Consider the following 27,633-nt stretch of genomic DNA (forward strand, 5'->3'; position numbering starts at 1 on the left):
TCAGCCCAGGAGCCGGGCTCCCAGGCAGAATCTGGGCCCTGCAGGCCATGGGTGCTCACGCCGCAAGGTCTGGAGGACTTCCCTAGTGGGGGAGGCTGTGGGAGGCTGTCAGCCTCCTCGGGGAGGGCCGGCTTCAGGGCAGGGGATGGAACAGACCAGGCCGTGATAGCTGGACCGCTGTCCCCTCCTTCCCCCCACCCCCTGGTCCTCTCTGCTTCTGTGGCCCGAGTTCAAGTGATGGAGACATTGGAGGCGGGGGCAGCTCTGTTTAGCTGCAGGCCGGGGCTGGCAGGTCTGTGTGTGAAACCTGCGATTTGTTGTTTGAGGAGCACGTGGGCCGGGGAAACGTCTCTGAGGCCCCTTCTCCACGTCTCCGGCTGCCGGTCGCTTCCCGGAGGCTCGGGCTGACTGAGTCTTCTCTCTCCCAACGCTACGGGGAGGGTCCTCTGGGCCATCACCCACCCACCCAATGTGGCCTCCTCAGTGTCAGGTGTAGAAAAGCCCAGTGGCCTCCCCACGTCAGGAGGAGCCTGGACCCCAAGCCCAGGGTGCAGGGCTGGCCTGAGCTTCTCCCCAGCTCCCCAGCACAGGGCGGGTTCCCTGGTCCCTGGAAGGGGCTCCCTGAGCTGCTGCTTCAGCAAATGACTGGAAACAGATTGGAAGGCAGAGGGGAGCCGGGGGGGCGAGGGGGAGGGGATGGTGGCCCTGTGTGCCTGCTGGGACCCTGCCTGTGTCCTGTCTTGCTAGCTGTGTGGCCCGTGCTCCTTTCTCTAAATTAAAGATAATGGAATGCCTACCTCCGATTTTTTTCTGAGGAAGGTTAACAGAATAGACATTTGAGTGCCCGGCTCAGGACGGCAAGGTCCCCACGGAACCCCTTGACCCTACAAACCCCCTGTGACCCATGCATACTGTGCAATAGCACCAACACCCACTCGGAGCAGATTATAGCGTGCAAAACCCCATGGTCACCCTGGAACGCAGGGGACCAAATGAAAGAAACCAGACTGGAAGGGCAGCCCGGTGTATAGAACCCGCTGGAACGGCCGGCCACAGCACAGGGTGGGGTTGGGCATGGGAGGAGAGCCGACCCTCCGTCACGGGCACAAGGGCACTGGGCGTGGTGGGTGGCATGGGCTTGAATGTGGTGGTGGCTGCGTGGCGACGTATTTGTAAACACTCAGAACCACCCACTTTCACAAATGGTGAGTTTCACTATTTGGAAATTATATCGTGATTAGAAGAAAAAACAAACAAAAACCCTTAGGGACCCTGAAATGTGGAAATGGCCAGAGCCTCTTTGGCCGCAGAAGACCCGGGGCAGGCGGTGCCCCGACTGCCTTCACCATCCTCCGCCCCAAGGCCTCGGGCAGCGCTGGCGTCTCCTGGGGGTGAGGAGGGGCGGAGCTTCACACCTGTGTGCCCAGGGTCAGCTGAGGGGGCCCAGCGGCTCATGTCCAGGGAGGAACTCATGGTCACAGGATCACCGGGTTATGAAAACCCAGAGCCAATTAGGGAGGGCAGTGGGGGACAGGGGGGGTTCCAGCGCAGAGCACACTGGTGGCGAGCCCCTGCCCCCGCGCCTGATGGATGGCATTAGCACGTGGCAAACCTCAGGGCTTAGAGGTGCCTCCTGCAGTTGGCCGGCTTGGGTTCTGGCAGGCGGCAAAGGTCCTGTTGGCGCCTCCGTCATTAAGCAATAGCGACACAGGTAATTTGCTTCACTCTTCAGATGCAAAGTTAAATGACTCATCATTATCTTATTAATGAAATCAGGGCTGGAAAGGAAGCTCGCTGGCCTTTCACCAGGCGGTGCTCTCCGGAGGGGTCAGGTGCTCCCAGACCCTGTGAGCCACTGTCCTGACCCTGTCCCTCCCGCCCCACGCGCTCGCTCACTGCTTGCTCCCGGCCTTCCTGGGCCAGCTGGGCAGTTCTTCTCTCCTCGGACCCATGAGGCTCCTCCTAAGTCCTGGCCCCCGGTGGCCCCTGGGTGTGGGGTGGGCCCAGGGAAACTGGCCTTTGTGCCTCACACACATGGTTGGGTTTGGAGGCCAAGGCGTAGGTCTGGCCAGTAAGAAGAGGGGCCACGTCTGGTGGCCATGCCTCGAGGGACGTACCTTGCTGCACTTCATGTTCGCTGTGTTTTGGGGGCGTCCCTTCAGTGCCAGTCCCTCTGCTCTCTCTCGACTCTCGCTAAGCCATAAGGGCTTGGGACAGGGGTGCGCTTGGCTGCCAGAAACGAAAAGTGACCACCAACGAAAAGTGACTTTGATCATTTTTGTCCTCAATGAAGAATCTGGGGCGAGTATTCTGGGGTTGCTCTGAGGCACGGTGAGGCCAGGGCTCTGGGCAGCCTCTTTGTGGTGTTGAGTCTCCCTGTTGCATGCAAAGCTGCTGGTGGCAGAAGCTCCAGGCCTCCCTCCTCACCCAGCTGGGTTTGTAACCAGCACGGCCTCCCTGTGGTGCTCTCCTCCACCTCTGTCCTCCCCTCCCCTCTTATCTATCCATCTATCTGTCTATCTCTCCCTCCCTATTTTATTTTACTGGTGCTGGGATCAAACCCAGGGCCCTGGGCAAGCTGAGCACATGTTCTACCCCTGAGTCACCCCTCTTAAGTCCGGCAGGACAATCTTTTCTAGAGACTTCCAACTGATTCTGTAGGTCCTCACTGACCAGGACCCATTCATGTCCGAGCTGGAAGGACCAGAGGGACACCTCCCAGCTGTTTCACCCCTTTAGTAGGAGGTGGCTTTGTCAGAAGAGGGCAGGGGCCTCTGCGGGGCAGACCAGGAACAGCTCTGCGAAGACACTCCAACACTTTGCCTGCGACCACACGGCCCAGCAGTGGCCAGGCCAGCCTCCCTGACGGCCACAGAGCCCTTTCTCTGCTCCAGAGCCAACCTGCAGAGTCCTCCTCCAGGGAGTGGGACTGTCACCGGCAAGCCCCAGCCTCACCCTGTGGGAGGCCAGAAGTCACGGGAGGAGAAGGGCGTGCGTTCATGGGTTGAGTGAGTCCCTCTCATCCAAAACGCTTGGGACCAGCAGTGTCTGGATTCTGGGGCTTGGGGATATTTACATACACACATAATGAGAGATCTTGGGATGGGACCCAAACCTGCCACATTAATTTGTGTTTCATGTCCACCTTCTATTAACAGCCGAAAGGTAGTTGTTTTTTTTAATGTTTTCAATAATTTTGTGCATGAAATAACATTTCATGATGCAGAATTTTCCACGGAGGAGTCACACTGGTGCTCCTAACGTTTTGGATTGTGGAGCATTTGAGGTGCTGAATCTTTGGACGAGGGATGCCTCTGTGTTCCCACAAACCAGTGCTCCCCAAAGCCAGCCTCCCAGCAGCCCCCAAAGGACAATGGCTCCTTTACCTACTGTGATCCAGGAGAGAGCATTTCAGATGCCAGGCTTCCTCTTTTCAGGTGGAGTGTGCTGCATTGAACCCCTTTTTGAGTGAACTCTTTCTAGAATGTTCCACAGGCTCTGCTCTCTGCTCAGTTTCTGGCCTTTTAAATCGAGCCAGACTCCTTCCCTCCTCTTCACCATTCCATTTTGATTTGGAAACTTAAAACCAAGCAAAACAGAACAAAAACAAGGGGCAAAACACCTGGCCCCAGAAGCGTTTCACCGCCACAGGGTGCTGTGGGGGGCTCCGGGCTGGGGGCTGCATGGCTCTCCCTCCTCTCCTAGGTCATACCCTGGCTCTGGCCTCCTGGATGGGTGAGGTGGCTGGAGGCAGATGGTGTCCTGTGTGCCTGAAGGGGAGGCACCGGGAACCTGGGGCCACCGTGGACCTCAGGCCCTGGCCCCTGGGCCCTCCTGGGACCCCCACTTGACATGGCTGGTGTTACCATGGCTCAGACACCATCACAGGCCCCGTGCCTGCCAACGGCCAGGCTGCCCATCCGCTCCAGCACCGGGGACCACCCAGCCAGGAAGTCCTCAGTCTTTGACAGCTTCGAAGCCCTGAGCTTCAGTCTTCCTAAGCCTTGTCCAACGCGCGCCCTCAGGAGCCACTGCCGTGTGTCCCTTCCCCTGAGCCCTCAGCTGTGTGCCTTTCCCGCCGGGTTTTCCTGGATTCTCCTTGGCGTCTCCTTGTTCTGGTTGGGACTGCTGTGGTGCCTAGGAGCTGTGCTTGATTGGAAGGTAGAAACCAAGAGCCTGAACATTAACGTCTGGGCTGCAGGCCGAAGGCCCTTCTTACTGCCCTTGGGGAAGAGGCCGGGACTTTCCTTATGTCCAGAGGCCTCTCTCCAGGCTCTGCCCCGAGTCCGCCCAGTCCTTGGCCATCAGCGCCTGGGGCCACGCCATGCCTCTGTGATCCTGCAGGCCGAGCCTTCCGGGAGGCATGGGTGTTTCTGAACAGCTTTAAGGAAGGGAAGAGAGGCAGGTGGGTGTGAGCGAAAAGCCAGGAAAGAAAAGGTAAGAGAAGGGACATTTACTCACCTCCTGCTTTGCCGGGCCAACTTCCTTGTCCCTCTCTGAGCAACATACTTTTGCCTCCATTTACAGACGATGAAACAGAGACAGAGAGAGGTTAAGTAACTGTTAGAAGGTCACACAGTTGGTAAGAACAGGCCGAGCTGGGACACTTGGAGTTTCCTACATTAGCTCTGGTGCCCCAGCATCAGGCAGGGGAACAGCCCATGGTCTGTCCCAGCACTGGGCTCAGGAGGGGCTGGGTTCACTGTGCTTTAGCTCTCTGATGAGCTGGGAATGCTCCGTCTCCCCACCTGTGCAGAGCTGGCCTGCTGTTTCCACCTGCCAATCTCAGTGGGAAGGTCCCTCCCTGCTGTGGCCTCACACTAGGAACTAGGTGGCTGGACTCTTTTGGTCACAATTTCTGGGCCTCCACCCTCCTCTCTTATCTGAAAAGGCAAAGAAGCCCCGGGGGATTCTAGTCCCTCAGATGATGAGCTATCGAGTCACATGACAGGCACGATCATGTGATCGGTCCCAGCCCTAGCGCCTGGCACCTGTGAGTCATCCCTGTGGGGCTGCCAGCAGTCCCGTCACTGAGTCATCTTGGGCTGCCAGTGAGGTTTGTGAGGACATTCCACTTTTAACAAAGACCAGAGTCCCAGAGGCCATGAGAGTGGCTGAATAGGGTGGTGGCACTTACTTGGGTGACTTGAGGGACAGGCCTGAGAATAATGGGAACCGCAGCCCACGTCTAACGAGAATAAACCACGTTTGGCGCTCTAATTCTCCGACTCAGGAGACTCCATTATTTCACTCCATTTTATAGAAGAGGAAGCTGTGCCCGGGGAGCCCAGGAACCTGCTCCAGGTCCCGCGTTAGCAAGGGGTGGTGACGGGGCCTGATTATTCTTCCGATTCCTACAAGGCAGTCATCCCCCAGGCCCACCCGTGGGGGAATGTTCCAAGACCCCCAGGGCACACCCGGAATCTTGGATGGGACCAAACTCCACGCATACTGTTTTCCCTTATGTGTGTACCAGTGATGAAGTTTAATTTGTAAACTAGGAACAGTCGGAGATGAGAACAGCTAGGAAGAAAACCGAGTTCTGTGAGTTGACCTCTTTCTCTTTCCTCCTCTCTCCAAATCTCTCTCTGCCCTGCGTTTGCCCTCCTTCTGGTGGTGATGGGAGACGACCCCCGGCCTGCCTGAGGCTGTGAAGAGAGCTGAGTGAGTGGGCAGACTGTGTGAGGGCGACTTGAACACAGCAACTCCATAACAGATCCGTCGGAGGACTTAGGTGGTCAAGAGGTGACCATTGGGCGGGTAGCATATACAGCCTGGATACACTGGCCACAGGGATGACTCATGTCTCGGGGGCAGGAAGGGAGTCAGCGAGGGATTTCACGGTGTCGAACAGATGGCCCACAACTTACAACTTCTAAGTTGTTTGTTTCTGGAACTTTCCATTTAACATTTCTGGGCCTTGGTTGACTGTGGGTAACTGAAGCCACTGAAGAGAAACCATGGGTGAGGGGATTACTGCAGCAGGCTGCCTCTCTGAAAGCCTACAATCCAACAGTCAAAAGGAACTATTTTCAGGATGGAGCAGTTCCCAGGGCCCTGGCACTTCCTTTAGTACCAGAAGAAGAACCAAAATAGGACACAAAGGATGGATTCGGATTTGACTACCTCAGGCTGTGGGGTTTAGGGATGCACCCCCAGGGAAGACCAGAGCCCACCCCCAGGGGCTCGTCGCTCTCCTGCCTCCCTCCCCCACCCCGGGCCTGTGCCCCTTTTGATGAGCCGCGCCGTGTCAGGGTCTGACTTGGCTCCATGGTGCTGGTTTTAAAAAGCCATCTCACTCACAGCGATTCAGATTTCAGAAATAAATGCTTTGCACCACTGATCAGAACGCCTGGAGTCAACAGAGCTGGTGACATCTTAAGAAATGCACCCGGTACTTAAGGCTTTCATCTTAATTATACATGTTCAAATCATAGACAGATTTTCTCCTTCTGGTCCTGAATATCAGAGCTGCCAAATCCAATTGAATCATCTTCTTTTAAATGCATTTTGCAGGATGCGTTTCTCCGTTTTCCCAATTTCCATTGTAAACGAGCACCCGGATTGTGCTGAGGGCCCTTTTCTTACAGGCCGCGTTATTCAACCAGCAAATGAAGAAAGGAAAATGCTGATTGCAAAAGAATTAAAAAGTGGTCCTGGGCGGCCTCCGGGTTTGGCTAGGGCTGGACGCGGCCAGGCCCAGAACTCTTCTGCTGGAGACTTGGGTCTCTTCGCCTCAGGAAGGGCTGGACGGGAAGGGGTTCGTTTCTGAGTGCTGTGTCTCTGAGCCCCCCCCCCCCCCCCCAGGGCTGGGCAGGAAGGAGAGCTGTGGACCTTGGGTGAGATGGCACACCTGACATTCCCGCAGTGCCCTGGCTCAGGCTGTCTGAGGCATTCGGCTTCTGGATCTCTTCCAGGAAACGCTCTGCCATGAGGCAGTGCCCTTGTCCCCAGTTGTGTCGCGGCTTCTGCATTCCTGGGGGGCAGAGGAGGCTGGCGACGGAGACCCCAGCTGGTGTGGAGGAGTGAGCAAGACCCCGAGGCCTGGAGTCCTGCCGAGGCCTGTCCTTCCTCTCCTGCTCCCCGAGGCCCGGCACACTGGGTTCTGCTCCCCATCTCTCCCACACTGTTGTTCCACCAAAGGCCACCGCCTCCCATGGCTTCAGAGCAGAAGTCGTTGGGCCTATTTTACAGAGGGGAGGGATCCATCTTTTGTTCGGTGGGGGTTTTGGATCCACGCTGTACCCTGGACCCACTGTGGCTCCTTGGGCAGGTTCTCATCATCTCTGTTGTTGAGGCTCCTCATCTATAAAGTGGAAATCCTAATGCGCACCGTAGGGTGATGTAAGGATTTGTGTTAGTCAGGTTTCTGCTACTGTGACAAAGTACCTGAGAAAAAACACCCTAAAGGAGGAAAGATGATTGGGGTCATGGCTTCAGAGGTTTCAGCCCATGATCACCTTGTCACTGGGGACCATCCGGCCTTGTCACTGGCAAGGCAGAACGTCACAGGGAGGAGTATGTGGTGGAGTGGACTGCCCACCTCAGGACAACCAGGAAGGAGAGCGAGGGAGAGGGAGAGAGAGAGGGAGCGGGTGGGGACTGGGGACACCATCAAGCCTGCCAGGGCACACCCCCACGATCTTCTTCCTCCGACCAGGTCCTGCCTCCTACAGTTCCCATGCCTCCCCAGAGTGCCACCACCGGGGACCAAGCCTCAGCACATGAGCTTCTGGGGACACTCCGCATCCTGACTATAACAAGATTAAAAGCTTTAGCCCTTGTGAAGGGCCCAGAATAGGCACCGGACTCCCGTGCTCAGTCAGCGTGGCCCTGGGCACAAACTCTGGTGATTTAGATGGGGGGGGGGGGGGTCCAGGGGATGGAGCTTGGGGGCGCCCAGCTGCCCTGCCTCAGCCCACCCTCCTAGGCCCCTTTTCTACCCACTTGCTGTGTCCATGCTGTGTGCACTGCGTCCCCTTCTGCTTCACAGGGTGATGGCTTGCTGTCCAGGCTCAGGTGGGGGGCCTGCTGTTGCAGGAAACTGGGCAAAACCCAACCAGACCCCACAGGGAAGATGGTGTCCCCACAGTGGTCAGTGGAGCTGACTGGGCTGCCCTCCCAGCCCCCACTGGCCCCAAAGAGAGGCCTGAGCCCCAGAGCCTGGACATGCAAGGGGGACAGTGTTGTACTCAGCTGAGCCTCACACTGGGACAGGGCGGGGATGGTCAGTACTGGTCACTGCTGGGCCATGACTTCCTGTCTCCAGTCCTCCGGCCTGGACTCCTGCTGCAGCTGGGCTCTTGGAGCAGACGGTCTGGGCCTCGGTCCTGGCCTGCCTGTGCCTGGGGCACCACCTTGAACACTCTCATGTCCTTCTCTTCCCTTTCTGGACGTTTCCCTGAGCTGCTGCGTCCGCCAGCTGGTGTACGCGGCCACCCAGGGGAGGGGACCCCTCAGGGGGCGGGAGTTGGTGGGTCCATGTCTCGGCTCCCCGGTGGGCCAGACCCTGGTGGCCCTCAGGGCAGCGCTTGCTCTGGGTGCCCCTGTTGGTCTTCCTCTCTCCGCTGCTCGCCGGCCCCCTGTGGCCTTCCATCCTTTACCTCCCTCCCTCTCTGTCAAAGGCACGGGTTTTACAGCTGAGGAAAGGGGGCCCCAGACTTTCATGGCCTTATAAAAGTGTCGCGCTAAGAGGCGGAGCCAGGGAGTGACAGCCCTGACTCCAGCTCCTTCCTGTGGGGCTGACACCAGGCGGTACCCAGCTAGTCCAGGTGGAGGAACAGTCCCGTCCTGCCCGGGCCCGCCCACCTGAGTCCCGTCCGCCAGGAACCAGGCCTTTCTTCCATCGTCTGGCTCTTGACCTGGCCAGAGGCCTCATTTCCCTCCTCTGCCAGGGGGCAGCCTGAGTGCAGAGCCTCACGGGGCTTGGGCCCACTCACAGCTGGGGGAAGGAACCACAGACCCTGGCCCTGGCCCTGGGCGCCTGGCCCTCTCTGGGGATGGGAGGGGTGGGGAGGGCCGCTGTGAATCACTGCAGGGAGGTGAGGAAACAGAGAAGGGGCCACCACCCGAGAGTCCCAGGCCCCTTGTGTGTACTCCACGGACTTCACCCACAAACCACGTATTCAAAGACAAACCATCGACAACTTTCAGAAGCCAGTCTCTGAGCACCAAGCCCCAGTTGTGGGGTCCGTTTGAAGACAGGATCCTGGAGGTTTGTGCTGGTCACGTGACCACAAAGCCTGCTTTGGGCAGCGGGTGCCAAACTCCTGTGCGTCAGGACCTGGGAGCCCAGCCTCGTCTCCTTGGCTCTCTGAGGGCAGCCGGCATTTCTCAGCGTGGCCAGTTCCCTGGTTGCTACGGCTGGCTCAGGGCCAGGAGATTGGTCCCCTGGTCTGTGGAGCAGCAGCTATCTCTAGGCAACCCTCCCAACTGGGCATCCTTCCTACCCTCTGTCCCCCTCCCTCCCCAGGCTCTGCCCAGGCCCGGGCTCCTTGGGCTGTGGCGGCTGCAGCCAGAGCTGCCTGCTCCCTGGGCCTGCATTGTTCGGGTGGGTAGACGGAGGTGCTAATGGGACAGAGTGCTAATTAATTGCAGCGAGCTCCACAGCTTTGCTGTTTTAATGCTGAAAGGAAAAGGCGTTTATGGTTTTCTTCCTCCCTCCAGCTCTCCTGTGCAATTATTTCATCTGCTGTAGAAACCTGCAGATCACTAATAATTATTAAATCTGATCATCGTGAGCCTCCAAGCTCTGAGCCGCATGCTCAGCACACCCTCCACTCCAGACCTCCAGCCCCGAGTTCAGGCCTGGGCGGCAAGCAGGGAACAGAGACAGCGGCCCGCTTTCTTAGGGGAGGGGAGGGGACTTGGTCACTCCATCCCTCTTGCCTTCGCTGGCCCCTCCTTTCCCATGGACAGCTGGGAAGACCCGCAGGGTCTGTTTGTGTGTGCGTTGTGCAGTCACCTGTGACTGTGGATGCTCACGCCCCCGCCGCAGGTGTGTCCCAAAGGGACCCAATTCTTTTCAGGTTTACTCAATGACTGAAGAAAACCCAGGCACCCTCGTGACAAAGAAGGTTGTCATGGCTGCCTCTGGTTTAGGCAGGGCCTGCAGGAAGCCCGGACTGAGGGTTTAATGAGAAGACCACCTCAACTGCACAGTGAGGGTTAAGCGTGTTCCGGCTCCTGTAAATCAAGGTGCCCATGTCTCCTGCACGGGCAGAGGGACACGCCTTATTCTGGACAACTAGAGTCAACCTGCCTTGGCTTCTTGCCTCCCTGGCCCCCATCCCCTGGGGAGCCTCCTAACACGGGGTGCGCTTGAGTTCTTCAAATACCAAGCAACCCATCCAGCGCCGCCCCCCAGCCCCTCCCTTATTGGGCCCTCACACTCCCAGCCACTATCCTCCTGCCCTAATCACTCCAGGACCAGATGCCAATAGTCGGGACAGTCCTTATGTCCCCAAGTCCACCCAAATTATTCAAATCAACGGTTCCCATGCCTGCTTACCCTGCCTTGCCACCCTTCCCAAGGAAACTGAGATGAAGCCCCCGCCTAAAGCCCACCCCTGTTCCCATCTCACGACAGCCCCAGTGCCTCCCTGTGTGCCCCGGGTGTCGTGTGCCCGCCCCTCTTGGGGTCCAGGAGTATAGACTGGTTCCTGTAGCAGCTGTCTCCTGCCCTGCTGGCCCTACTGTCCCTGACTAATGAGGGAGCCCATTAAGACACAAAGCAACCAGGGGAGGACAGGGGTCCAGGGAGCGGCTGGGCAGCGGGGCCACCCTTAGGCCTGCAGTCAGGAGGAGGGAGCCTGCGCAATAAACCCAGCTCAGCTTCCCCGGAGCCCAGTGGACGTGGCGTCAGGAGGGCCAGAGTCCTCGATAAACTGCAGCCCCTTAGAGAGGGACGTGGGGCAGGGACCCTGCTGATTCTGCTTCCCTCTCTCTGCGACTCTGACCTGGCTCAGAGGACACTTCCTGGAGCCCCAGCCTGCAGTGGTGGAGGACTGAGGGGACGGGTTGAGTCGGATTTGGTGCAATCATGGAGAGGACCTTCTGGGTGAGTGGCTGGGGGCTTTGGAAACGGTTGTGGTGACTCTCAGAAGACCCCAAGCAATCAACGGAGCCACCGTGGAGCCACCGTTAAGGTGCCTGGGGATCATACATCCCTCAGGCTGCGCATCAGAGGGATCTAGATGAGAGTCCCTCAAACCTGCGCAGCGTGCACAAATGGCCCCCGGGGGGCTGGTGAAGACCCGGATTCCGACTCGAAATTGGCTGCTCTGGAGATGCTGCATTTCTGCCAGGCTCCTGGGGACGCCAGGCAGCTGGCCCTGGACCACACTGGACAGCTCAGGTCACGCTCCCCTGCTCCACGCCTGGGCTGGTCAGACTGTCCCCCGTGCCCACTGCCTTCTGACCTGTCCTCCCAGCCTTTTCCATCCGCACTGTCTACAAAGTGCCCGTGAGACCCTCTGTTCTAGTCCACCTCAGAGGCGAGGGGAGACCAAGTCACGTCTCACCCTCTGGCCAGAAATCCACTTCCCTGAGACAGCCTGACCTGGGGTAACTTAAAAAAAAAAAAAGAAAGTTTCATTGTCTGCAATGAACACAAGCAAATTGGTTTGTCGCTGCAGCAAGGATCAGATTTGCCCTCTCACATGGGGCCGCTGGTTCTTTTCTCCGCTCTCTGAGGAAAGACATGGGAAGGGTTTTTGAAAAGTTGGTGGTCCCTGCCCAGCTTTGGCAGGCTCTGTGGCCCCTGGATGCCACCTCCTGTGCAGCCAAGGGACAGGGCTGGGAGGCAGTGGTCAGAGAAGGCAGCTGGGGTCCAGTGGGCCTCTGCTTCCTGAGGCCGGCGCCCTCTCCCCCATCTTGCCCGACCTTGTCTTCAGGACGGGGAGCTGCGGCTCGGCTGGTGGAGGGGCAAAGCTGGGTGAGGTTTGGGGTCTGATTCTGAAATCAGTGCTCTGTTCACCCACCCACCTGGCTCCCAGATGGGTCCAAGAGCAGGGTGAGTTAAGTGAGGTGCTGCCCTTGGGCACCAGATTTAATGGACAGGGGTTGGCATTTGCTAAAATCTCGGTGATCAAGATAAGTATTGTTTTCATGCAATGTATGTTTTTTTTTTTTTTAAATAAAAATCGAATTCAAAAGGAAATCCATAAAGAAGGAATTATTCCAAGTTCCAATCAAGGCAGGGTCTTGTAGGGCTGGGATTCCGCGGGGAGCGCAGGCAGAGTGGAGTTGGCTCTGGTCCTCCGTTGGCATTCAGGTGGCTCATGCGTCGCGGGCGCTTTCCCCAGGTCCATTCTGTGCAGGCAGGGAAACCGAGCTGCCCTGGGAGCGGGGGCCAGAAAGCTTTTCTCAGAGGTGGGCAAAGGCCTGGCCTGGCGGAGACGGTGCTAGATAAACCCCAGTCCCCTCCTCGCCTGATTCTCTGTCCTTCCTCAAAGCTGCCCGACACTGGGTGGACACCCAGGGCTCTGGATCGGGCTTCCTTAGCTCACAGGTGCACTGCAATGCCCGTGAGCCCAGGGTGAGGCCCGGGCAAGCTCACCTGTTGGCAGGACCACACGGGCAGTGGTGCCGGCTGTGGGGCTCCCGCTGAAACTCGATGCAGGAGGTGATTCCTCTCTTGCTCGCCCAGTCTTGCCCCAGCCTCCCTCCAAAGGCTTAAGAAAACCCTCCCCTTCTCCTTCCTGCCTGGAAAGTGGAGGCCTTCCCACTGTGATGGAGCCCGGAGAGGGGCCCTGGCGGGGCTGCCCATGGGGGCGGGGAGGAGTGAGGACCCACAGCTGAAGGTGTTAGGTGTGTTTTGAGATCCCGTGGAGAAGCAGAGTATCGATGACGTAATTCCTCCCAAACGGGGGGTGGGGACGCGGAGCCAGGCCCCACTCATCACACCCAGGAATGGCGGGGGCAGCGGGTCCGGCTCACACTGCCCAGGGCCCTGGGTGAGTTGAAAGCAGTGTGGACCCCTGCAAACGTCCAGGGTCACCTGTCCTGACTCCTTCTCCCACCCGAAAGTGGGTCCTGGGATCGGGGAGGGTGTCCCTGGCAGCCTGCCTGGGAAGTCCCTCTGGACAGGGACGGCCGCTTTGCCTCTGCTTGGGGGAGGGGAGGCATCATTGCTCACCTCCCGGGAGGGGTGTGGAGATTAGGTAGGTGGTCTGCAGAGTTGGAAAGGGGGAGACGGCCCTGTCCTCCTACTTGTCTCTTCCCCGGGGACGAGAGAGAGAATCCCCCAGGCTTGGCCCGGTTTCCTGGAGCTCAGTCCCATCCGGGAGGGTCGGTCCCTCCCTCCCTGCCTTGCTCTCCGCTGTCCCCCAGACTCAGAGTGATCCCTCACCTCTGCCTCCTCCTCAGCAAATCAATCTGAGCAGAGCGAGGAAGAAAGCTATTACAGTTAGCACCCTCCGCCCGAGCGCCGGTCCTGACTCTTCATCATTCCTAATTAATTAAAAAGTAATTACTTATGGATCCGACTTTCATTATTCACCCCCCCCCCGGCCCGCCCCCGGCTGTGAGGGTGTTACTTGCCTCAGTCCCTCCGGTCCCCTGAGCTGCTCTGGTGCCGCGGATGGCACATGAAGCCTGGTGAGGTCCCATTGCGTGTGAGCCATCTGGTTGGGGCATCCAAGCCCCCGTCAGAGGCTACACAGGCCTCTGGGATCTGCAGGCCCTCTGAGAGCCCACAGAGGGACTTGGAGGAGGCGGAGATGTCCTGGTCAGCTCACCACGTCAGTTTAACCCTCTCAAGATTGGAAGAACCCTCAAACCGGGCTTCTCGATATGTGGCCACAGACCTGCAGATCCGCATCACTGACCACTCTTAGGAAGGCAGGTTCTCCTGCCCACCCCTCACCTGACCTTAACAGCATCCTCCAGGGCTGCCGCAGCCATGCTCTCTGGGAAGCAGTGCCTCAGTGGACAGAGGCAAGTCTGGGTGGTGCCGACCTCCCGGGCACTGCCTGTGGCTGTGGGTGGACCCTACTTGTGCCCCTCGAAGTCTCTCCAGCCCCCAGCCTGCTCCGTGCCTCTCTGCTGGCTCTCCTGTCCTCAGCTTACTCGCTCAGGGCTCCGTTGGCTCCCTTTGGTCTGAGCGGGCGGGATCTGTCTGTGACTCCAGGCTAGCTAATCAGGTGTGGGCAGGAGGTGTTTGGCCCCTGCTGCGTCACAGCGTTGCAACCTGGAAGGGCATTTGACGCCAGAAGCTTGCTCTCGCTTGGGCTTACGAAGGCGCGACACAGAGTCAGCTAGGTGATTTTTCTGGGCTTCCTTTCTTTGTAAAAGGGAGGCTCCCATGCTCAGAGGGGCTAAGAAGAGACCAGCCGTGGCAGACGCTCAGTTCATTGCAGTTATTGTTGTTATTTTTGCAGGGTTTTCCTACGTCTGTGGCCAGGGTCCTTTGAGAAGAGATGGGGGCCCAGCCGTGGAAGCTGCTCGAAGGGAGTCTGGGCTGCTGTGGACTTCTTGAGCTGAGAAGGAGGACGAGGCTTCCTGAGCCACAGGTTTAGGTTCAAGATATGACCAGACATTGCACCCTGATCCCCGGACATCTGTCCCCCGGTTGCTGGGAGGATGGGTGTAGCAACCAGGGAGTCGGAAGCTCCGATCATGGGCACGTTTTCAGGGGGCAGCCCTGCTGGACTCCCGCAGTGATACTGGCCTCCTCCAGCAGGGAGGTGACCCCAGGGGTCCTGTCCTTTCTCCCGTCTCTGGTGAGTTTGTCTTAGTCCCTCAGACCCAGAGTGATCCCTCTCCTCTGCCATGCATAGAAAGCAAACAGGGGCTGGGCGGGGGGCATTGAAGGGACCCTAGAATGGAGGCCGGTAGGAGGCTGGGAGCAGGGAGGGGGAGAGACCGGCACATTCTTAGGTGACCTGACAGCTCAGACCAGGGGCCTGGGAGGGGGCTCGATGCTTCCAGGAGGGAATCAGCCCAGGAAAGCGGAGTCCGCCCATCTCAGTGGGAAGATGGGAAGCCGTCCTGGGAGGGTCACTGCTCCTCTGTCCACTCGGGACTGTCTCAGCCGCCACTGCAGTTACCCCCACCCACATCGGGAACCCATCTCCGCTCCCAACCTCCTAAGGTCTTCGTTTCTTCTCCCCATCACAGGTGACATGGTAAGGGTTGGGATGCTCGTCTGGGTGTTGTGTTCATTCAGGGGAGAAATCCCAGGTCTGGAGCTGTCTGATTTGGTCCTCAGGTTTGCCACTCCCCACCAGGGGTCCTCTGCTTGCTCGCCGCCGTAGGGCACTTGCAGAGCTGGGGAAGAGCGAGCTCTGAGGATTTGCAGGGAAAGGGCAGATTGTCCCTAAGGGGAACAAGGAGATGGCATCCTTTGAGCTCTGCAGCCGGCTCCTTGCAATGCCCGGTGGGTGGGCTAGTGGGGCGTGGAGGGCCAGACAGCAGGCCTCCCGCCTTGGCAGAGCCCAAGCCTTAACCCAGCATGGGGGCCCTGGGCTGTTGGATTTCTGGGGAGCAGCATAGACCACAGACTCCCCTAAAGTTTTACTTTGGCAAGAATCGCTGTCTCCTTCATATGACCCTGGGGAGGGAGGTGGTGGGGAGGGAGCCCTAACATGGAACAAGATTGTGCTTCTTGGCATTCTCATGGGATGGGGCTTGGAGTCAGATTGAATTTGACTTAAAGAAAATAAAGTCATGCACCATTTCTTGCACCCTTGAGATGGTGATTGCAAATTTATTCATTGCACAGCCCTGGAGGGAGGGGACCAGATTGCTTCATTAAACGAATGGCTTTGTTTTCCCAGGTCTCTCCATTTCTTGGTTCACCTCTCTCCACCTTGCCCAGGTACTGGACGTGGTGAAGGGAGGTGGCTAGAGCGGCGGCAGTTTCTGGTCACGGTTGAAACAGTTCAGTCCTCTGTGTTGACACACACAGGGACACAGGGAAGCTCACCTCGGACGCCGTCCCCAACACTTATGTAGAGCCACCGGAGAGTGCCTGCTCCTTCCCATGTGGCTCCAGGTGCCCACAGACGCACACTCTCAGGTGGTTTCAGGCAGGGGGCATGAGATAGGGAGCACCAAGGGTCAGTGGCACACAACCACAAGGGGTTAAGCACTTGGCCCCAGCTTCCGAGGTAACGCTGGCCACAGGAACCCTGGTCTCCCACTCCGAGGGGTCCTGGGAACCCCAGGAACCACACCCGTGTTTCCATCTCAGGTCCTCCCAGCCCATGAGTCCTCCCAGCCTATCAGATGGCCTCTGCTGGGCTCCTCTGTCACCCTGTAACCCGCTCCCTGGCTGCTGTTCCTGCCCTCTGTGTACTTGTGCCCCTAGGGTAACAGGCACAGCAGAGAGGCCCGGAGCTGGCAGGACGGGCCTGCACGGGCTGGTGGGTACGCAGCTGGAATTCCGTGAGCCGGCAGGTGTGGCCCTGGAGGGCGCGTTCACGCCTCGGGAACCAGCAAAAGCTACAAGCCCCAGCCGGTTGTTACCCAGCAGCAGCGCCGTCCCGCAGACGGGACGTCCCACACACTTCTCCAGGTCTTGGGGCAGGCAGAGGGGGTGGCAACCTGGGAGAGGAGCTCAGGAGTCCTGCCTGCGCCGGGGGCCGTGGTGTCCCCTCCTGGAATCACTCCAGGCCCACTGGACACTCACCTCCCTCCCGAGGTGTAGGTCTAGGTCCCCAGCAGGTCTCTGGGCCCGTCCTCCTGGAGTCCAGGCCCCCAGCCCTCTGAAGTGCCCCCGGGAGAGGGAATTTTACTGGTACTTAAAAGCAATCATGAAGTCAGAGGTATTTTCATTTGTATGCAGAACATTTGTCCTCTCTGTCTCCAGCTGCTGGCTCCTGTTGTCTTTATGTTAACCCTGAAAGTGGGCGCCAGCCTCCTCCACCCCGGAGGCCCATTAGGCAAGCACCACCCCAAACACAGGGTCAAGCTGTCCCGACTGGAGGATTCAGATTTCTGTCTCTGGACTGAAAACAACAATAATGTGCACACATGCGCGCACACACACACACACACACACACACATGCGCACACACACATACACACACACGCACACCACAAACCCCAGCAGGTTTAGGGAGCCCTGTAAACAAGGCCCTCTTGCAGATGGAGGGGCAGTCGAGGAGCCGTGAGTGGGAGGGGGCTTACGCTGTGCCCATTGAGAGGAAGGAAGAGCTGGTCTGGGGTGCTCTCTGTGCGCCAGGAGATGGCCGAGGACATTCTTGGTCCTCCCAGGAACCTTACTAAGGAAATGAGAAATACGGATTTGCAACCTTTCAATGCTTGACTTTTCCTTTACCCATTTAGGTGCCAGAGACCGGGGCCTGCAGATGAACCTACAGCAGGCAGATCAGCAGGGGAAAGGCGAGGTTCCTTGTGTGAGCACAAGGGGGCGCTCTGTAGGGAGCCGCTCCTTGAGTAGCCAGGGGTAGGGTTTGCATAGCAGCTGCGTCAAGTGGAGTGGGGTGAGGGCAGGGGTGAGGGCTTCAGTGGAGAGTAGGAAAGACTCTGACAAGGCTCATGTTTTGAGCTAAATCCTAAGCCCTAGCCCCCTGTGGGGCAGTGTTTGGACAGAGGGCAGTTGAGAGGTATTTAGGATCAGACGGGGTCCTGAGGGAGAGGCATGCATGACTAGTGTCTTCCTAAGGGGAGGCACCATGTGAGGACACAAGGAGAGAGTGGCTATTTGCAAGCCAGGAAAAGACCCCTCCCCAGAGCCCCGCATGCTGTCTCCCTTGTCTCAACCTTTAGCCTCGTGGGAACATAAATTCATGTTGTTTAACTCACTGGGTCTATGGTATTTTGTCACAGCAGCCTGAGCTGACTCATACACTGGGTCTATGGTATTTTGTCACAGCAGCCTGAGCTGACTCATTCAGACCATATCCCCACAGTTTTCTTAGAACATCACAATGTTAAAGTCTGTTTCCTTCCTGTCTAGAGAGGTCCACTTTAATGAAGGGCGGATCAGAGCCAACAAACCTCAATGCTGGGCCTTTGATTTGAACTCTTAAGGTGGCAGACACTCTCCCCCTGGATCTGACCAGCTTCTTGAGGAGCCAGAAAATGATGCCAGTCCAGGGAGGCAGAGCGGGGTGGGGGGGTGGGGGGGTGGGGGGGGAGGGGGAGGCAGAGCGGGGGGGGGGGGCGGGGAGGAGCCGGGTCCTGAGCCAGCCCTAGCCCTGTTCTCTACCAGTCCTCCTGACTCCTGGGTATCCGAGTGATGCGGCCTCAAAGTCCCCTTTATTGCATGAGCTGGGGTTGCGTTTTTCCACCGGTCACCAGAGGAGACCCGATGGACATGCTCGGCCAGCTCCCGGTCCTCCTGGCTGCGTAGAATCCGGGGAGCAGACAGACACAAAGTAAAACTGAGTGCTGCCCACACCCAACACAGAGGCCAAACCAAGAAGGAGGCCGGGAGCCTCGCGGATGCATGAGTCAGCACGCATTTTATGTGGGGCCAAGGTGAGGGGGAGAGGAAGCCCGGGGCTCCAGCAGGGTGGAAGCCAGAGTTGTGTTTCGGGAGTTTGGCTCCAGGGGCGGAATGAAATCACCTTTGATGTGCTTTGAAAGGTTCCGAAAGAGATTTTTAATTGCATTTCATTTATTCTTGGCTAACTAAGAACAAAGTGGCCTTTACTTGTAGCATTACTCAGATCCTAGACCACAGGGGCTTCTTGCTGGGTTAGAAGAAGGGGAAATGGCTACTGCTTACTGAGCACGTACTAGGCACCGGGCGCTAAGCCGTCCTCATAGAGCAGTCCTGACGGGTGGCATTGTCATTATCCCACCACCACACATCAGGTTTAGAGAGGATAAGTAATTTGCTAAGGTCACCCAGCTAGGAAGGGCAGTGGGGAGGGGACATCTGATACCAGATGTGGGGAGCCTCAGGGAGGGGCGTGCCTTGACCTGACTCTGGCTGCCGTAGCACCACCTGGGCCTTATTGGAAATGTGGAGTCTTGGGCCCACTCAGACCCATTGAATCAGGACAGGCAGGGTAATAGCACCCCCTTTCCTGTGCACACAGGTGTCTGAGAGGCACTCCCGTGGCCAGTCCTTTGATGGGGCTGTTTTCTGCAGATCTCATGCACAGCACAGCCTGTGTGGATCTTATACCTGCAAGTTGGACTTGTGAAACTCTGATCTTATGCTCATCCAGGTGTCTATTATACACAGAAAATGCTTGTCCTTACGCTGGTGAGAATCCAAGAGCATCCCATTCTACCCAACAGGAAGATGAAGGTTTGGCGAGTTGTTCAGGGCCTAAAGGGACCTGCCCTACTTTGATTGACACAGAAAGTGTTTCCTCTGAAATTCTACGAGTTGTAATACTTTCTGTTACTAGTAATGGAAAATTGGATTCAGAGAGGATTAAAAAGTACAGAGAGTTTATTGGTGCATGTGCCGGAAAAGTCTAGAGGTGGGGTAGGCTTCAGGTAAGGGTGGACTCAGCAGCCCAATGATTTCTCTAAAGAACTTGCTCTCTCCCAACTGTGCCCCCACCTGGTGTGACCTTCTCAGGCTTCCTGGCTCCTCACTGCCTCTAGCAATAAATGCTCTTTCAATGTGGATAATTTTGGACCCTCGCTGTCTGATTCCACCCCACCTACCTGCTATTGAAACTCCAGCCTCTGAATCCTCCTGACATTTCCTCTACCTCTCCTCTCAGTTCTATTTCTGTGCTTTGTTCTTGCTATCCCCCCTTTTGTCTCCTTTAAAATAAAAATCTTTTTTATGATTATAAATGTGGTGCTTGTTCATTGTACGGATGGATCCATCCACAGAAAATCAGAAGACTCTGTCACCTAGAGATACCCACATGATAGCCACATGCACGTGTGGCAGACACCTGTCCGTCAGGGAGCCCTACGTGGACCTGGAACATATAGTCATGGGACTTTGTTGCAGAGAAACCTGGTGCAGGTGGTGGAGGAGCCCCTTGGTTGGGCAGGAGCTGTTCCCGTTGTTGTCTTGGGGAAGCTCTGCTCCGCTTCCTGCCCCTTCCTTTGGGGACCCTCCAGACAGGAAGGTCTTTATTTCCTGTGCAAAGTGGCCTCCAAGAGAGGCGAGATCAAACTTCGGAGAGAAGCAATTAACTTCACTCAAACTGAAGGATATTGTTTTGTGCCACTAGACAAATTTTTTTTTTCCCTAGAAAAATTCCACCCTCAAAATCAACATTTGATTTAGTCTTTGTTCATTTTGAGAATGCTGTGAGGATATGCCCAGGCAACATGGGGCTTCATAAAAAAAATAAAATAAAATGGGATGCAGCTGAAATAATTTGAAGGCTGGATACGGCAGCTTTGCATTTGTTTTCTGGAGCCTGTACCAATTTACACCTCGGAACAGTTCATAAGCAAGGCCCACTTCTTACAGCTCTAGCGGCATCAAGAATGATAATTTAAAACCATTCATTTGATGGAGAAATATTGCTTTGTTGTGCATTTGTTGATGGTGGAGCAGAATATTTCCCTCTGTGGTTATTAGTTTCTTGCATTTCTTTTCTTGTTTTTCTTAAAAGGTCTTTATTTCTGTCCATTTTTCCCCCTCATTGCTTGGTATGAACTCTTTACATATTGTGGTTATAGCCCCCTTTAACTGAGTCCCTGAAGTTACATGGTCGTACAGAAAAACAAAAGTTGCTATAGTAGGAGACGGTCCACTCCTGAGCTGACCTCTTTCGGACTTCTCCCTGACTCCCTGACCCTCAGACCAAGAGCCGACCCATTTCCCACCCTTTTCTGCACATGGTGGTGGGTCTGTCTGTCCTCAGCTGTAGGCTGCAAAGGCTCTGAGGCATAACACGAGGCGATTATTGCAAATTTTGCAAGAGATGCAAAGTTTCCTGAGGTTGATCAAAGTGATTATGGAGGATTACTCGAATCCCATGCGAGGCTACTGGCAAACGCAGACGCGGTGGCGTTTGCAGCCAGTTAACAATTATGGAAGAGAACATCGACGAGGCCCATGAAATGACAGGCACTTCAAGAGAGAGAGATTTGAATTTTGGAGGATTAGGACGGGCCATTGGGAAAATTGATGACGCCTCCAAATATTTTTTTTTTGCAAAAACTTCCTCTTTCTGATTGCGCTGCAAAAGTCAAATGCGGAATCAAGGCTGTTGTGTGGCGCTATCAGACAATCTTGTCAGGAAACTGAGGCCCTTAAATCAACATTTTATTCTTTGTTCTTTCGAAGAATTAAGAAGGAGTTGCATTCATAGCCTGCTTTTGTTCAGAAGTAAGCTGAAACAAACTGTGTCATTATGGCCATTTCTTTTTAAATATAAAGTTGTACTCAAGCATTGATGGGTTTTTTAAAATTTTTTTTTGTATTTTAAACAGCTCCACTTTGTGGTCTCTCTCTCTCTCTCTCTGTCTCTCTTTTTTTTCCTAATTCAATTTGTCCTTGTCTGGTGAGGACTTTCGATGTTCCTATTTGTCTCTTTGTGACAAGCCTGCTTCCCTCTGTCCCTGGGTCCAGGCACTATAAAGCCCTCATCCAGTCCCAAAGATCAGGTGCAGCAATCTTCCCTGGGCTGATGTCCCTGGGGCCTGGGGGAAGCATCCTGGTCCCCTAGAGCATTGTCCCTGGAGGCCAGACCACTTACTCTCAGCGGGCTCCAAGGGCCAGCTGTGTAGGCGCCATCAAACCCGCTGCTGCATCCCTGCTGGGTTCAGCTCTGCAGCAAAAACTCACCGTGGCTCCTACGCACACCGAGGACAGCCTCGCTGGGCCTGGTGCCCTGGACCACAGAACGGGAAGTGGTTCCGGGTCAAACAGCTCCTGGACGCACACACGCCATCCCCGCCGTGGTTCTGGGCTGGCCCAGGGGGCTGGCCCTGTGCCAGGGTGCGCTCGACTGGCCTAAACCTGGACAGGACCTCTTTCCCCGGTTCTTTCCTTGGGGCTCTGCTCCTTTCTCCACTTGACCTCAGACCTCTAGAAGTGATTTTCCTCTTTCTGAAATCCCTTCAGCAACGTCCGCCTAGGAACCTCCTCCCAGCCCTTGACCAAGAAAGGCTCCCCTAAAGTCCTCCCCGACTCCCCTCCACGGTGTCCGCCTCAGCATCTCAAAGAAACAGGACCGAAGCTCTGGTCTCCTCTCTAGCAGGTGCCGTGCTGGTCTTATTTCGCTTACTGTCATTTGTCAGTTCCTTGGGCGCGTCCACTGGTCCTTTTCCTCATAACTTTCCACTCTATTTAGGCTTTGAGAGTCTTTTAAAATGTATTGATTTACACCTTTCTGCGCACAGGGTGAGGTACACCACAGCATCGGTCGTGGCTGAAGTGGTGTGGAAGCAGCCTTGGGACCTCACGGGGCCCACAGGTAGGCCTCCGCTCCCGGCTGCTCCTGCAGGCGGCTGGGGCCAGCTGACCTTGCTGGCTGCCGGGGTGGGTTCTTTCCTGGGGCGGCAGCAGCCTGCAAGGGCCAGGACGCTCACGCAGGCCCACCCCACGCTCTCGCTTGCCTTGTGCGAGTTTCTTAGCCCTAGCCAAAGCAGCCTGCGGTGGAGGGGCAGGAAGTGCCCTCTGCCCACCTGAGGCCAGGTGGGGGTGTGGAGGAGTGGTCCTCCCCCAGGGAGGGACGGACGAGACCGACGTTCAGCCTCCCACATGAGCTGATTCCGCCAGCGTCATCTTGAATAAGTCACCCTTTTCCCTGAAGTTAGGGGCCTAGGGTGGCAGGGGAGGAGTAAAACCGCTATTGAATCTCTGCCCCTCTCCAACAGGATGAGAGGAGACGGTGCAGATTCCAGGACAGACAGGGCCAGGGAACCCCTGGGCAGCTCGGCCTCCATCCCAAAGAGCAAGACAACAGGTCTGAGGCCCTGCCCACCTGGGCTCTTGGGCAGGTCACAGGTCACGCAGGTCACTGCTCGGCCAGGTGTGAATGCAGGTGGGTGCAGTCACCTGCACCTGCATGCTGGGTAGGTATGCAGGGGCCCCCGGCCTCCTGAGATCTGAGCGGCAGCACAGTGGCCAACCTTCCCACGGCCTTCTTGGGTTTCAAGCGCTGTCCGTCAGGCCGTGCTCCGGGGGGGACCAGCATCCTCAGTATTGATTCCTTCCCACCAAGAGGCCACCGTCCCAAGCTGCCTCCCCGGTGGCCGTCCGCTGCTCCTGTCCTTGTCTCCTCTCTGCCGTTTAATAAGGAAGGGCCAGGCACGAGAGGATGCTGTGAGATCCAATTAAACGCAGCTTCAAAAGACACGGTCGCCATGTGAGGCCGACTCCCACTGCAGGTGACCATCGGGCTACCTGCTGCTTCCCAGAGGCAAGTGCCCGCGAGGAGGGCTGCAGCGAGTGCCCGGAGACCCTGGGCAAGAAGGCGGAGGTGGAGGTTGGGGAGCAGGGGTGGTGGACAGGACGGGGTGCTGCAGTGCACCGGGTGCCCCCTGCCCGCTTCATCGTCCGCGCACCCTCCGTGTCAAGGGCACTCTGGCTCCCTGGCTCCCGGCCTTAAAGCCAGGCGGTTCGCGGGGCGCACTCGGACCCAGCCCCTGAGCTGGCTGAGCCGTCTTTGGCAGGGCTGGGAGGAGGGCACTGTGCTGCAAGCAGATGTTTCTCTTCTCCAGTGGAGGCAGGGGACGCGGGGACTCGGCGTGCAGATGGGTGGGAGTGGAGAGGGAGCCTGGGGGACTGTGAGCCGGATCCATGCAGATGGTGGCAGTCCAGTGCAATTTCGGTGGCAGAAGATTTTGCTAAAGCGCCGTGCAAACCACCCGTGGCCCGGGAGCGTTGCTGGTGTTTCTGATGACGCCCACGCCCTTGCCACTGTCTCTGTGCCACGAGGGTCGGGCCGTTCCCGTGACATAGCCCCAGCTGAGGCCCCAGCCAACAGTCGGCATTGACCAGTAGAGAGGGGAGGAGTACGTTCCAGGTGAGTGTCCAGCAGCTGAGTGTCCCCAGCCAGTGACTCCTCCCTGCAGCGGCCCCGGAGGTCAAGGAGCACAGCCCCTGCCCGTTGCACCCTGGCCACATTCCCATGGACTCTGAGCGCGACGGAGTGGTGGATTGATCGAAACCACCGAGTTCTGGTGTGATGTGTGGAACCCCAGTGTCCACCCGTCTTTGTGTCTCTAGAAGGCTGAGTCAGAGACTGACTTGGGTGTCCAGGAAGAAGCGTCCCACCCACTCCCTGCAGCTGTGGGCAACACAGCGGGTGGGCAGGTGGGTTGTGAAGAGGAATTGCCAGATCAGATACCGGATGCCAGGTTAGGTCTCTACTTCAGATGCTGAATAACGTTCACTCTAAGCAGGCCCCGTGTGTTCGTCGAGATATGTCTATGTGAATAAACTATTTGCTGTTTATCTGAAATTCCCTTTTTCTGGGCCCCCTTGGTTTTTACTTGTGAAATCTGAGCCCGAGGCCCTGACATGCTTCCCGAGGACGTGTCCTGGCAGGTCATGGTGCTCTGAAGGTCCACTCTAAGTGGTCAGGGCCAGTGTTCCTGCAACGAGGGTGACTATGAACCAGAGTGGACCATCTTGGTCTCTCTGTCCCCTACCAGGCCACGTCCCTTGGTCTGAGGGAACCCTTTGTGGACAACAGGGCTGCTCCCCTGGCCCTAGGTTCCATGGTGGGCCACATCTGTGTCCCCGTGTGTAGGACACAGATACTCATGGTGCAGGCTTCGGGTCATCCTCAGGTCAGTAAGGACTTCAGGTAATGGCTACAGGCGGAAGCAGAATCTGGCTCCTTGTCCCTAAGGTGAAGACGCACTTGCTCTCTGTAATAAAATAGAGAGGTGCTGTCTGGATTCTTCCCCTCTCCCCAGCCAGAGGCGCTTCCCTCCGAGCCTTGCCGGTCCCTGGCTCTGTCTGACCGAGGGGAGAGGGAAAAGCCTCTCTTCTCAGTTTTCCCCACCAGCCGGCTCTTTCCTCTGCCATTTGGGCTCATTATCCAGTAATGAAAACCAGCTCACTCTCAATTTGCCACTGTGTCTTCTAAATAATCATGGCCTAGGACGTCTCCCGCCTTGCCCTCGGCCCACAGTCCTCTGGCTTTACTTTTCCGTCTCAGCTCATTAGCTCAAGCAATAAGGATGAGCCCCTCTCTCTCTCCCTTCCCCCGCCCACCCCACTCTGGTTCCTGATTGTGGGGGAGAGGGCTGCCGAGGAGCGCTGGGCCACGCCGCTGTTGGCACTGTCACAGCCAACCAGGGGTGGTTCTCTCTGCTGGAGCTCAGCGGTACCTGGGAAAGCCAAGTGACAGAATGAGACTAAAGCAAAATCATCAAGAAAATGGAGCCCCCTCTCCCAGTGCAAAGGGGAGGTGTCCGAGGGGAGTCGGGGGGGGGGTATGAAGGGCAGCGGGTGGAGTGGAGGGGTCCCAGGGTTTGAAGACTTGTGCAATCCGTAACCTTGACTGCAAGAGAGGTGTCACCCGCGGCACCACCCACTTCTTCTTTTTAAAGAGGTATTTGTAATACAGGATCAGGGTTTGGGGTAAGGTGCAGACTGTGAATTCCTGCCCAGGGCCTGGGTAGCACATGCACCTTCCCCGTCCTCCCGCTGCGTCAGATATCTAGTGCTGAATGACATTGCCCCAAAAGGTAGGCGCTCAGAACACCATTTATTATCTCGTGGCCGATTCCGTGAGCCAGGAATCTGGGAGCAGCTCAGCTGAAGGGATGTGGTTCAGGGTCCTTCAGGAGGCCGAGGTCATTCTGAAGGGTCCTTCTGAAGGCCTGACTGCACTTGGAGGAACACATCCAAAATGGCGCACTCACTGGAGGTGGGTGGAGGCCGCAGGGTCTTGCTGGCTGCTTGCAGGAAGCCTCGGCTCCTCCCGACGTGACTGGGGTGGGGGGTCTTCTCGTGACACGGCAGCTGGCTTCCCCCAGGTCTGCTCTCTCTCTTAGAACAGATCTTGGAGGTGACATATCTTCCCTTCTCCCCTGTGCTCTTGGCCACAGAGCCCAACCCAGGCACAATTCCGGAGGATGTGAACACCAGGAGGTGGGGTCGTGGGGGCCATTCCGGAGGTTAGCAGCTCCACTCACGTTTTCCTCTGAGCCTCAATATTCTATCTTGGGTCCCTTTACTTAATAAAGTTTTTTTGAGCATTTGTTATGTGCTGGGCTTTCTTCCAGCCTCTGGGGACCCACAATGACCCAAGAAAAGCCGAACTCCAGCCTCCCCGGGCTTGAGCCTATGCTTGTCTGGGAGGCAAACAGGAGGGGGCAGCTGAACCTGGTGGCTGGAGGAGTGTCCCGACTTCAGGGTGGGTGTGTGCTCTCTCAGGAGAAGGTGACCTGCCCCTTCCTCTTTGCAGGTTCCACTCTGTCACGCTCCGTGGTGAGATCATCTCTGCGGCTCCCATTTGCCATCACCTTGAACCAGAGACCCAGGCAGATCCTCTGGAACCTTCTGAGAGATAATGAAGCTGGTTCTCTCAGGCTGGATGTGTTGGGAGTGAGGGGAGGGGGCCAGCCAGTCACCTGTGGCACCTGCACTGGCACAAACCACTTCAGGATTCCACCACCAGCACGGCACTGCTTCTCCCCCAGCACAATCAAAGTCACGGTTGTTGGCGGTGAGACGTTCTCGCCTGACGAACTCGAAAGGCAGTTTGGAAATATGACTTTCAAATCGAGGCTGTGCAAGTCAGCTTTTCGCATATCTGACGAAGACAACGTGGACTTTATTTGGGCTCATGGTTTCAGAGTCTCTGTCGGTGGTCAGCCAGCTTCATTGCTCTGGGCCTGAGGGGAGGCAGAACATCACGGCAGAGGGGCGTGGCGGAGGACAGCAGCTCAGCTCCCGGCAGCGGGAAGCAGAGAGAGGGGGAGGGCATGCCCGGTGCCCTCTTCCTCCAGCTAGGCCCCCCCGCCTACAGCTTTTAACCACCTCTCAACGGTCCATTCAAAGTGTTAACCCATCGAGTGGGTTAGTCCCCCGGAGGAGGCCCGAGTCCTCAGCATCGAATCGTCTGCCCTCGGAACATTGCCGCGCTGCCTAGCATGGGCATTTGGGGGGCAATTTGGACCTGAAACAAAGTTCTTTTGAAGAGTGGCTTCATCCCTGCAATAAATGTCCAGCCTCTCAGGGACAAGGTTGACCGGATACCCTCATTCCAAGGCAGGAAGTCCTGCAGTGTCCTTCCCGAAACTGGTGTTACTTCCTACCCAGGCTGGGTGATGCCTGCCTTGGAGATAACAGCGCCTACCTCTAGTTTTCTCTCCTCCCTCCACTGCCAGATGGACGCTCTGCTCAGGTCCCCTTCCCCTGGCCCCAGAGTGCAGCTGTCCCCCATGGGGCAGTAGCTGCTCTCTTTGGGGAGGAAGCCGATGGAAACCAGGGACTTGCTCGGTGTCTGCCGACCTCCTCCCTCCTCCGTTCCCTCCCATGTCACTGAAGGCTCTTCCCAGTTTGGTAAATAATCTCTCGTGTGATCGGCGTTCAGTCCGCCCTCTCTTCCTGCCAGTACAAATAATTTGGCAACATAAACACTGTCATCGGGTGATTGTCTGTAAGCTTCTCTCCATCAAGCGAGCTTTCTTTCTTTATTTACTTACTTTTCAGAAAGGGGGAGAAGAGGGAAAAGAATTCTGGAGGTTATCAGAGTGGGTTCTGAGCCTTTCTTCTGACTGCAGAATTCCGGAGATTTGATAGGGACTTCTGACAGCTGGCAG

Source organism: Callospermophilus lateralis, chromosome 11, assembly GCF_048772815.1.
Source record: "Callospermophilus lateralis isolate mCalLat2 chromosome 11, mCalLat2.hap1, whole genome shotgun sequence".
Taxonomy (NCBI): domain Eukaryota; kingdom Metazoa; phylum Chordata; class Mammalia; order Rodentia; family Sciuridae; genus Callospermophilus; species Callospermophilus lateralis.